The sequence below is a fragment of the Ovis canadensis genome, chromosome X (genome assembly GCF_042477335.2).
Source record: "Ovis canadensis isolate MfBH-ARS-UI-01 breed Bighorn chromosome X, ARS-UI_OviCan_v2, whole genome shotgun sequence".
NCBI classification, from domain to species: domain Eukaryota; kingdom Metazoa; phylum Chordata; class Mammalia; order Artiodactyla; family Bovidae; genus Ovis; species Ovis canadensis.
The window spans coordinates 132,611,694-132,624,512 of NC_091727.1; the positions used below are offsets into that span (position 1 = coordinate 132,611,694).

Sequence of the window (12,819 nt, forward strand, 5' to 3'; positions counted from 1 at the left end):
AAACTAAGGAGCCTCTTGATGAAAGTGAAAGAGGAGAATGAAAAAGTTGGTTTAAAGCTCAACATTCAGAAAACTAAAATCATGGCATCCAGTCCCATCACTTCATGGCAAATGGATGGAGAAACGATGGAAACAGTGGCAGACTTTATTTTGGGGGCTCCAAAATCACTGCAGATGGTGATTGCAGCCATGAAAGCAAAAGATGCTTACTCCTTGGAAGGAAAGTTATGACCGACCTAGACAGCATATTACAAAGCCAGAGACATTACTTTGCCGACTAAGGTCCGTCTAGTCAAGGCTATGGTTTTTCCAGTAATCATGTGTGGTTGTGAGAGTTGGACTATAAAGAAAGCTGAGCACTGAAGAACTGATACTTTTGAACTGTGGTGTTGGAGAAGACTCTTGAGAGTCCCTTGGACTGCAAGGAGATCCAGCTAGTCCATCCTAAAGGAAATCAGTCCTGAATGTTCATTGGAAGGAGTGATGTTGAAGCTGAAAGTCCAATACTTTGGCCATCTGATGTGAAGAACTGACTTATTTGAAAATACCCTGATGCTGGGAAAGATTGAAGGTGGGTAGAGAAGAGGATGACAGAGGATGAGATGGTTGGATGGTATCACCGACTCAATGGCCATGAGTTTGAGTAAATTCCGGGAGTTGGTGATGGACAGGGAGGCCTGGCGTGCTGCAGTTCATGGGGTCACAAAAAGTTGGAAACAATTGAGCGGCTGTACTGAATTGAACTGAAAGGGTATTTGTGTTTGTTCTAACAGCAGTTCAGTTAGTAATCCTGAATTTTTGCTGCTTAGTTGTATGCTTTATTAGAATAGGTGAATAGAAAAGCCAAAACATGTCCTGAACATCTATAACTTGGTGGGACTCAATCTGTAATCTTTTTTTCCCCTGTCAATCTTATTACAACTTGACTCAAGGCTTTGCTGGGGAGGGTATAGTATAGACCCTATCTATAGCATAGTTCTTTCTCCTAAAGCAGGATCTTTCTGGAATCTTAGTTGAATGCTCAGATATCAATAAGGAATTCCCCAGCCATATTTGTCCTCTAATATCACTGTTTTATTATTAACCTTGTACTAGTCACACTGTGATGAAAAGACTAGCAGTCATACCCTGTGCATGTTCGGCTCAGTGTTCAGCCAAGGGCTCAAAGAGAACCCCCATACAGATTCTATAAGCTTCCCTCAGTGAACTCTCTCCTTTTATGGAAGGTGCCAACTGTTTTACCTTCCCTGATCTCTACAGCTCCAGCAGAACTTCTGATTCAATTCACTGTGCTATCGTTGGGGAATTTTCTCCAGGTGGAGAGCTGGGTTGATTGTGGACCTTACCACATGAGTTTTTCTTTTCTTTGAGATCATAATCTTGCATGGTCTGAAAGCGGTTGTTTCACATATTTTGTCCACTTTTATCATCACTTTCTGTGGATATAGCTAGTCTAGTTCCAGTTTATAACATCATGGCGTGAAGTGGAAGTTTCCCTGTTACTTTTTAATACCCCATCATTCTTTTAGCACTTCTTTGCTTTTTGTCATTAATATATGCCAGGGTTGCCTTCATATTTTATCTTCCCTAGCTCTGGAATGAGCCATTTTCCTGATTTCTTCCAGTGAATATGGTACTTAGAAATATTTTTTAATTGTGATTTAATTCTGATGCTTTTGATTCAAATACAATATGATAGGGTTCTTCTGCACTTTTATCCATTCCATATTTTTATCTCCTTTTCCCACAGTGGGAATACTCATTCTCATCAGCACTGATGTACTTACTTATTTTAACTTTAGTTCATTCAAAATGATTTCAAAGCTACTACACCAAAAGTACTACCGACAATAAACCTATACTAAATTAAGTATATTTTACAAATATTTTTATCTGTAGAATTCATCGTACTAAGTCTGTATAGTCAGTGTTGTGTTAAAAAAATACTTGAATTAATTTTCTCTGTGATTATGTTAGTCAATATGTAAATAAGTTAATTTGTGTCTCTACCCAATTAGCTTTTTTTATCTTTGATTAAATTTTTGAATACATAGAACATTTACATGACTGAAAATTCAGTTATAAAAAAGGAATTAAGTGAAAGAAATCTCATCCCTGTACCTGTTTATTGCACTTGGTCACACACACAACTATTTGTAATTAATTTCTTTAGTTTCTGGCATTTCCTTCCTTTCTTTCATAAACCAATGTTTTTTTTTTTTTTTTAATTTCTCCTTCATACTTAAAATGTAGCAGCTTAACTATTTGCTTGTTTTTTTAACTTACTATATCTTAGAAATCAAGTACTGGAATTGTTCTGATAGTTTTCTTATTACAATAGTATATTATGCTTAATAAAAGTTCAAAGAATAGCAAAATTTAAAAATGCGCTTATAATTTTATTCCCAGAGGTAACTAATCATTATATTTCATATAGTTTCTTCCAGATAGTTTATTTGGATATATATAGTCTGAGTAATCTATTAATATTTTTCGAACTTAGACTCATTTTCCAACTTGATTTGCCATGTATTTTTGATATTTATACCTAGAATCTCTAATTTTGGCAATGCATATTTAACTCAAATTTAAATACTGTGCTGTTTTCCATTGTGTGGATTTATTATAGATTTAAACCTGTCCTCTATTTATGGAGGTTACGTTTTTATCCCTAGGTTTTTGCTATTCCAAAACAATGGTGGAAGGATGATCCTAGAGCATAGATCTTAGTGCACTAGAAGAAAAAATGTTTTTGTAGGAGAGATCGTCAGTGGTGGAAATATTGGATAAATTTTCTTTTTAATTTTGAAAGATGCTGATAATTGCCCATCAGTGTCACTGTACCAAATTTATATTTCCACCAACAGTATATCAGAGTTCTTTTCTCATTACACATTTATTAATTGTGTGTGGTCAGTTAAAAAAAAATTTTTGCTAATCTAAACTCAAATGAAAAACATTGTTTTTTAAAATCATTATATTGATTGTTTTTTCTTTGTTTGCTGAAATCACCATTGTTGGCTATGATGAGTATGTTTCTTGGGTTCAAAGACTATTATAAGAGGGGGGGGTGTGTTTGTGAGAGAGAGAGAGAGTAAAATCAGCAGAACAGTTCATATGGAAAAATCTCTGGTCATTCCATTCAGTTAGGCAACAAAACATGGCAGAGGAAGAGGGAAATATGTGAGTTAAGACCTAAGATCATTGTTTTGGTTGGTGTATAGCATCAACAACATCTGATGTGATTGAAATATAAAAGTCCTTTATGAAACTGGTCCTCTTTAAATGAAAATGTGTGGATAATTAAGCTAATTAAAATACTTAATGAATTAAAAGCTGGAAAGCAATTCCATGTGGGGATCTTATCCAGCTCTGTAGCATAATCCAAATATAGAAGTTACCAAGCTTGGTATCATGTTGAATTTATTACTGTCCATAAGGGGGAAGAATGAAAAGAAAGTAAGAATAAATTGAGCATTCTATTAATTTTAATGTTGGGATTTAGCCCATCCACAAGAACAGCCAAGAACTTCAGTGAATGGGCTCCTTTCAACTCCTGTTTTGAAATGAAAGGATATTGTATTTGCCAGAGAGGAGAGAAGCTTTGAGTGCCTATAATTTCTGCTGGGGTAGTTTCTATCATGCATGAATGCTCAACTGCCTCAGTTGTGTCTGACTCTTTACGATGCTATGGACTGTAGCCCGCCAGGCTCCTCTGTCCATGGGATTCTTCAGGCAAGAATACTGGAGTGGGTTGCCATTTTCTCCTCCAGGGTATCTTCGCAACCCAGGGGTCGAACCCAGAAGTTTCTATCATAACCCAACTCATACAGGCATGTCAGGCTAAAGTGCATTCCTTCTGGCTCTGTTGACTTCTACAGGTGTGATTTGCCCCCAAATGAAGTATGTATTCTGCAAAAATACATCATTGATGCTTATTGTAGTCTAGTCTTTGGGGAAAGCTGGCATCCAGAGATTTCTTAAAATATGTTTGACACCTTCAGTCCATTACAGGAATACTGAATATGCAAGTTTAAACTTTTGTTCATATTCTGACCCTTGCCCTATTTTTGCTTTCATACATTTGTCTGAAACTATCATAGAGAAACACATTGTTTTTGATGATTGCATCAGAACTATTCTACAAAAGAAATGCCTTGAAATTCAGTGGCCTCGCCCCAGGCTTAGGAGAGTCAGGCTTTGCTTCTTTGGATATAACTTAGGACAGTTATATTTTACGTGTGCTCTCCCTAAATGACTACAGACAAGAAACACATGGTTTCAAGAGGTGAAGTTGCTCAGTCGTGTCCGACTTTTTGCAACCCCATGGACTGTAGCCTACCAGGCTCTCCATCCATGAAATTTTCCAGGCAAGAATTCTGGAGTGGTTTGCCATTTCCTTCTCCAGGGGATCTTCCCAACCCAGGGATCGAACCTGGGTCTCCTGCATTGCAGGCAGACGCTTTACCATCTGAGCCACCAGGGAATGGTTTCAAGAGGTGCCCACTAAATCCTTGAGATGGGTGATGTATATTTGGCATCACTGCTTTGGAGAGAAGTGAGACAGTGGTTGCCTGGAATTAAATTCTGCTAAGAAATGTTTTAGACATGTGGTATTTATTAATTTACTAAACCTACAGGCAGACTGTGTAAAAGCTTCTGTGTTGGACAGGTGCCAGCACTTAGGTGATCAAAAATGGACAGGGTATGCTCTTTTCCCCCAATGAATTCAATAAATCATAGGGAAAGGGAAACACTAACATGCAATGAGTCCTACTATCTGCCAGGCACTTTCTACACATTATCTCCTCATGCAGAGATACTGAGATAGGTCCTACATGAATTAGTAGATCCTACATTGTCTCATTTTACAGGTTGGGAAACGAAGGTGTAGAACAGCTAAGTAATTTGATCACTTTTATATAGCTAGTAAGGGGCAGAGTCAGGATTTAAACCCAGGATCATCAGACTCCAGAATCTCTGCCATGCTGCACATTTGTGTGGGTAACATTATCTTCATTTTACAGATGAGAAAATCAAAACTTAGGGAAGTTAAGTTCATCTTAGGTCCCCAACTGCTAAATGGAAAATCCAGGTTTAGAACCATGGACTTATAAAGTTCATGTTCTTTGTACTGTACCACAGATATGTCTTTTTTACAGTATAAAATACTAAGTGTAATAAAAGAGGTATCAATACAGTTCATATGAAGGAGATGTTGTTCCTAGGTGATAGTCCTAGCAGAGACATGCAAATGTATGGGTGCCTAAAATGAATGCTATTTTTGAGTACTAAGTAGCCCAGATTGTCTGGAGGGTAGTATAAGATTGAAGTCGTTAAAGAGACATATTTGCACAGAAATGAGTAGCTAGACAGATGGTGTCTTGACTATATATCCAATTTTAAATTTATAGGAAATATATTGAGCATCTCGAAAGGAAATGTGAGTTGAGGTGCCTTATGCTGGAAGATGAAAGGCAAGGTTGGTGGGACCTTAGACTTCCAGTGTTTCTGTTCACATGCTTCCCATTTGCAATAATAGGAAGGATCAGTCTGAGCTCTATTTTAACTTCTGAAAATATCTTCATTACGTTAAACTATCGCCTTCAATTATCAGAATGAAGTTTGTATTATTCAATCTTCAGCCTCTGGGAATTAATGACTTGAGACAAGGAATCTGTTTCTGGTCTTGTCATTACCAGCAGGTGGCACTATAATACATTCCTTCTATAGCTCTGAAGAGTGTCATAAGAGTATATGGCTATCTTCAGAGTTTGACTGGGGAAGGAATAACTACGACATCTCTAGTCCCTGTGGTCTGATTGGGATCATGTTTGCACCATGCACTAAGCACCCTCCCCTCGCCACTTCCCCTCTGCCCCCTGTGATTCTCTAGTTTGTGAGAACTACTTAAGATTATTACAGAACTTTCCATTTTCCCCAAAGAAGGTGATTTGAGGCATAGCTCTAGTTACTCCTTTTCAGTTAGGTGTTCAGTGGCTGAAGGCAGGGCATATGGGGCTGACAGATTTTACCTTTGGCACTCCCCCAGCCACTCGGCTTTTAATAGCCTTGCTTCTTTCTTTGACATCTAGCCCTCACCAAGGTTGCACAGTTTCCAAAAGATTAACAATTTTCATGACCTATCTCCCCTTCTTCCCTTTAGTTAGAACTACCTCATTCTTAAACAGGCAATGCTAGTTCGTCTTTATACCAACATAGCCGAGTATATTAGGACACTACTGAGAGTTTGACGCTATTGGACGCGCTGACCTTTTTGACACTCTCTTCTCCTTTTGCTCAAGTGACACTGCTTTATTCTGGGTTTGTTCATATATTTCTTGCTGCTCTTTTTAGTATCAATCATGGCCTTGCTTTCCTCTGACTATCCCTAAAAACTTGTATTTTTGCCAGCATTTTGCCTTAATATTCCTTTTAAATACCACTTTCTACTTTCTCTGAGTTTCTATTCCCTTGTTATAAACTACCGTTAGTGCTTCTCAACACAGTCTGCATACTGTAGTTACCTGGTGAGATTTTAAAACACATTCTTGCACAGGTCTCACCCCCAGAGATACTGATTTGTTTCGACTGAAGTCCAGGCATCAGTGCTATTTGGGTTTATTTTAACTTTAAGGTAATTCCAGTTTGCAGCCAGGGTTGGGCTTCTCCAGTGGCTGATTGGTCAAGATTCTGTCTGTGATGCAGGAGACACGAGTTTGATTCCAGGGTCAGGAAGATCCCTCGGAGGAGGGCACAGCAACCCACTCCAGTATTCTTACTGGGAAAATAAGGAGCCTGGCAGTCTACATCCCATGGGGTTGCAAAGAGTCAGACACAGCTGAAACAACTGAGTGTGAACGTAATAACCCCATACCTTTTGAGGCTTCTAGACTTAGCAGTCGAGTCTTTCTGTTTCTTCCTGGTTACATGCACTATTTTCCTGCTTGATATGCTTACTTGGCTGTCGCACAGGTACTTTGAACTGTAACTTGTTCAAAACTAAAAGTTTAATTGCCTCCCTTTAACTTCTACCTTTCCACTTGTGTACCCTATCTTAGTTAAACGGACGTTATCGTATTTGGGGGCCAGAATATGTGGTGCACTTGCAAAGTCCTTCATAATTTTCGGAGTCAGTAATTGTCAAGTTCTACTAATTTTGTTTCTATTGTATCTTCCAAATTCATCTCATTCCTTTTCATTCTACCTGCCACTGATCTAGTTCAGCCTTTCATTGTTTCTCTCCTAAACACTGACTGTACAAGCTTCCTATCTTGTCTTTCTGTCTTCAGCTTCTAGTTTCTTCTACACTCATCCATTTTCTATAATACGTGTAGATAGTATTTTTACTAGTTTACTTTTAATTATAGGTATGATCATGTCTTTCTCCTATGGAATAAAACTCCTTTGGCTGCCCACTGCATACAAGATAAACTCTATGTGCCTTGTGGCATATAATTCATAGTAGACAAGATCGTTCTTAGTTAATTCTTTAATTCATTTATTCAATAAGTAATTAAATAGGTCACATACCCCTCCATGCACAAGCCACCCTGGTTAGAAGAGTTGGTTAATATTTTTCAAGCCTTCTATAATCTTGTCTACTTACTCTATCAACTATTTGGAGAGAAGTTTTGAAACATCAATGATAATTATGAATTCATCTGTTTTTTATTAAAAAAAAAACACTTCTCCATTCTGAGAATTTTCTCTTATGCTTTTCTTCACTCATAGATCACTTCCCATCTTCTGTGCCTTTTGATAATCCTACTCATCTTTGAAGACCCATTCCAAATGTCATTTTCTCTGAGAAGGTTTCCCTGGATAGCCTTCACACATATACCTCTTCGAGGCAGAATTAATTGTTCCTTTTCTATTCTCCTGTAGCATTTTTTAAACCTCTATACTAGAGCTGGTCATACTCTTATTTAGTAACCTATATGCCTGTCTGTTCCACCACACCTGTGAACTTTCCGAAGTCAAGCATTGTTTATTTGAATTCTCTGTACCTAAAAGACTGCTTTGTACATAACACTTGATTTACAAATGTTTATTAGGTGACTGAATAAATGCTTATGAATTGCTGACAACCAAGAACACTTCTGGAGTATGGCGATTGAAGCAGAAAGTTGAATAATACTTTTGAATTATTAAGTATTCCACCTTCCTCATTATGGAATTGTGGCCAGAACACAACTTGACTTACCCTCAGGCCCCTCCTTTTTTGATAGGGAGGATTTACTATTGTTATCAGTGCTCTCTGCTGCTCCTTTCTCACACACAGAACCCACATTCACATAGAGTTTGCTTTCTAACAAGCTTTCAATGTATAAACATCCCTCACTTCAGCTCAGTCTCCTCAATTCTCAGTGACTTGACTTATTCCTAACTCATGTACTAAGGACAGAGAGCCTGGGAGAGCACAGAAAACTTGTAGCCTGGTAGAGGGAAGGCCAGTTGCTTCGTTTTTATTTTTCCTAAGAGAATATACCATCCACATGGCCTGGAAGTACAAAGCACCTCAAGAAAACACTGTGTAAATGAATAGCCAAAGTCCCTTTCTGCAGTCCTGACCATGTCTGTATATGTGTCTATGCTTAGTCGCTCAGTTGTGTCCGGCTCTGTGACCCCATAGACTGTAGCCCACTAGGCTGTTCTGTGCATTGAATTTTTCAGGTAAGAATACTGGGTCAGGTTGCCATTTCCTCCTCCAGGGGATCTTCCCAAGCCATAGAGAGAACCCTTGTCCCTTGTGCCTCCTGCATTGGCAGGCGGATTCTTTACCTCGAATTCTTTACCTCGAGCCACCTGGGAAGCCCAATCCTGGCCATGGGATCCTGTATTTAAACTTGCACCTTTACTGCAAGATATTAGATGAAACAATAGCAATGGCAAGAACTGGCAATGCGCAGATTTTAAACACTTGTAGTGGAAACATTTTTGACAGTTTGTTTCCCCCCTCCTTACCCAGCATATCCAGTGGAATGGCAATATAAAGGAACTAGACCCCCAGTTGTCAGGGGAGTAGAAGGGCCTGGTTTTATCAGCATTCTGCTATATTGGTCAGGTCTAAGTTAGCCTTTTATAGAGCCTCTGCATCTCATCCTTCCTTTTTACTTTTTTTCAAAGCAAAGTCTTCCAGATCTTTAAACTGTTCTCAGTCATTCTCTAATTTCTCCTTTGATATCAGACCCCAGACCTCTTGTACTTCTTTTCATTTTATTCATTCCCTCGGCGTCATTCTCAGATTCTTTGTGTGTCACCTAAGTGCCACTTGGCCAAAGCTGTTGCTACTAATTTCAGCTTACTTTTTACTTAGAACTAATTCCATCTTCTTAAAGAGCTAGCCAGTTAGTGAGCTCATATCTAAAATCTGATTTTGAGTTTAAGAAATCTGCCTTAGATCCTGATCAGAACTTGAATGTCATAAAAATGAAAACTGTCCAGCCAAGGGGCCTTTAGGACAGATTTTTTGACTATCCATCCATGTCCTTTTCCCTCTTCATTTTCTAGTTGTACCTTTAAATTCTGGAGTAATGCCTCTGTTTGACACTACAGTGTGGTTCATCAATTCATCATGCTGATTGGAAAAATGAACAGGAAGCACATCATTTATGGTGAATGTCATGACCAGGAAGTTAGAGCAAAAACATCTTCAGAGGCTTTGACAGTTTGTTGCCAGAATGGCATTTGTTTTTACAGTTGTTTTTTTTTTTTTTTTTTTTTTTTAAATTTTAAAATCTTTAATTCTTACATGCATTCCCAAACATGAACCCCCCTCCCACCTCCCTCCCCAGAACATCTTTCTGGGTCATCCCCATGCACCAGCCCCAAGCATGTTGCATCCTGCGTCAGACATAGACTGGCGATTCAATTCACATGATAGTATACATGTTAGAATGTCATTCTCCCAAATCATCCCACCCTCTCCCTCTCCCTCTGAGTCCAAAAGTCCATTATACACATCTGTGTCTCTTTCCCTGTCTTGCATACAGGGTCATCATTGCCATCTTCCTAAATTCCATATATATGTGTTAGTATACTGTATTGGTGTTTTTCTTTCTGGCTTACTTCACTCTGTATAATTGGCTCCAGTTTCATCCATCTCATCAGTTGTTTTTTAGTCAGAAGTGGGCCTTTCCATTTCTTTGAGTTTCTGAACTCTGACCCCAGTGTTTTGAGGCCCAGGATTTAGGCTTCCCTCTTACTCATGGAAGAACAGGGAAGAAAATGAACAGTTCTGTGTACTGGTTCTTCTTATCTTCCTCTTTTCTAATGTAGTTTTATGATTTTTCTTCTGTATTCTTATTCCCAAATTTTTAAATGGAGCTTGTCATACACTCTGACCTCGCAAGTTTTATCGGAACGGACTTGAATCATCAGTTTCCCTGGCTGACCCCCTCACATTTGCCTGATGCCCTTTTTGTTGTTCTTTATTAAGAGCTTTCATGCCATTTTCACATTCTTGATTATCTATATTGCTTTGAATGTCCATTTGGTAAGATGATCAGATTTTTTTCCCCAGTAGAGAAACTGGAGGACGGATACTTTGCATCACTTTGCATAAAATTAACATGTTAATTTTATATAAACCCATAGGTTACAGATTAATTTACATAAACCTAGCATTCAGGAAGGTAAAGACCTTGTCAAGGAAAAGCAAATAAATCAAGACAGCTAAAACTAAGTACATTCAAGCTATCAGAAAATGGGGTGGGCAAAGAACTATGGGGTAGCCACTGCTTACAGTTTTCCTCGCAACATACTAATATAGAGGCAACCAGAGAGATGATCTAATCCAGTCTCCAACCAGTGCAGGAATCTCTCGTAGAACACACCACACAATGATGGTCCAGTTGACACTTATTCTTTCAGGACCAAGTGCTTAGTAAAGCATCCTCTTTAATTTTAGAAAGCCTGCAATTGTTAGGAAGCTCAAATCTGCCCTTTTGTAAACTTCCACCAATGAATCCTAGCTCTGACTTCTAGTTTCACAGAATCAATCTCATCTAGTAGATCTAATTTAGAGTCCATGGACAGGGCTTAAATGAGCCCACAACCCCCTTGAAACTATATGGAGAATTGTGTATGAGTGAGCGATGTATATATTGACAGCTATCATAAAATTTTTAAATGGGAGCATATCAGTTTGAGAATATTTATAACAAACAGGGCTGGCTTCATAAGAATATGACTTGTGCAGTTGCACAGGGCCTCTTGCTTAGATGGGACCTGTAGTTGGTTTAATACTTTGCTTTTGACATATTGAAATTCTTCATTTTTTAACAAATAATCTTGAGTTTTCATTTTATACCAGGTTCCTAAAATCATGGGGCAACTACCCAATGATATGTTGCTCAGTTGCTAAGTCGTGTTCTACTCTTTGTGATCCCATGGACTACAGCACACCAGGCTTCTCTGTCCTTCACTATCTCCTAGAGTTTGTTTAAACTTGTTTCCGTTGAGGTGGTGATGCCATCCAACCATCTCATCCTCTGTCACCCCCTTCTTCTCTTGCCCTCAGTCTTTCCTAGAATCAGGGTCTTTTCCAGTGAGTCAGCTCTTCACATCAGGTGGCCAAAATATTGGAGCTTTGGCTTCAGCATCAGTCCTCCCAATAAATATTCAGGGTTGATTTTCTTTAGGATTGACTGGTTTGGTCTCCTTGCAGTCCAAGGTACTCTCAAGAATCTTCTCCAGTACCACATTTTGAAAGCATCAATTCTTTGGCACTCAGTCTTCTTTATGGTCCAACTCTCACAGGTAGAATGACATGAAGCTTAAAAATCACTAAAATTCCTAGAAAATGAGACTTTGGGTAATTCTACTTTCAGGAACCTATACCATCTTTCTATTTATCTTCTGATGCTGCTTGTGTTTTGAAACAGTTTACCTTTTTAATTTGGAGTGAAATGAGGGCATCCTCTTTTTCCTCTTTAAGTTCTGTCCAGCTTCTTGCCTGCTCCATACGAAGGAATCTTAACCTGGAGTTTATTGTCATCTTAGAATGTATCTAATTTATCAATATAGTATTTCAAACCTTGAAACCATCTTAAGCACAAAAGTGGATTGAGTCTAACTGGAGAAAATTAACAACTTTCATTAACATTAAGAGAGTTCTTATCTTTTTCTCTTTGGATGTTTGGAATGAGAGCACAGTGAGTTCTGTCAGAACAAAACTATATTTTTAAAATAGATAGTTCAGATGTATCCAATTTAACTTTATTAAATTTTATCTTACCTTGGTCTGTACAAAAGCTTTGAAATTGATCTCTTTCTCCTTTTTGATCAATCAAGGTCTTTCCTCCTCAAATAAAATATTAAGTAAAGTTAATATTTTAACTCCTTATTGCCAAATTCAAATTCAAATTGAAAAAAGGAGAGAAAATCACTAGACCATTCAGGCATGACCTAAATCAAATCCCTTAGGATTATACAGTGGAAATGACAAATAGATTCAAGGGATTAGATCGGATAGAGACCCTGAAGAACTACGGACAGAGGTTCGTGACATTGTACAGGTAACAGGGATCAAGACCATCCCCAATAAAAAGAAACACAAAAAGGCAAAATGGTTGTCCTAGGAGACCTTACAAATAGAGGAGAAAGGAAGAGAAGCAAAAGGAAAACGTAAAAGGAAAGATATACCCATCTGAATGCAGAGTTTCAAAGAACAGCAAGGAGAGATAAGAAAGCCTTCCTCAGTGATCAATGCAAAGAAATAGAGGAAAACAATACAATGGGAAAGACTAGAGATCTCTTCAAGAAAATTAGAGATACTAAGGGAATATTTCATGCAAAGATGGCCACAGTAAAGGA

General features: G+C 38.2%; 1 protein-coding gene and 1 non-coding gene across 2 annotated transcripts in view; one reads left to right on the plus strand and one right to left on the minus strand.

The window, feature by feature from the left end:
• IL1RAPL2 (interleukin 1 receptor accessory protein like 2) overlaps positions 1 to 12,819 on the plus strand; it is a 1,194,055-nt gene that overhangs the window by 92,722 nt on the left and 1,088,514 nt on the right. The gene's annotated exons all lie outside the window — the stretch shown is intronic.
• TRNAC-GCA (transfer RNA cysteine (anticodon GCA)) lies at positions 4,415 to 4,486 on the minus strand. Its single transcript has one exon. It is a non-coding gene; the product is annotated as a tRNA-Cys (tRNA).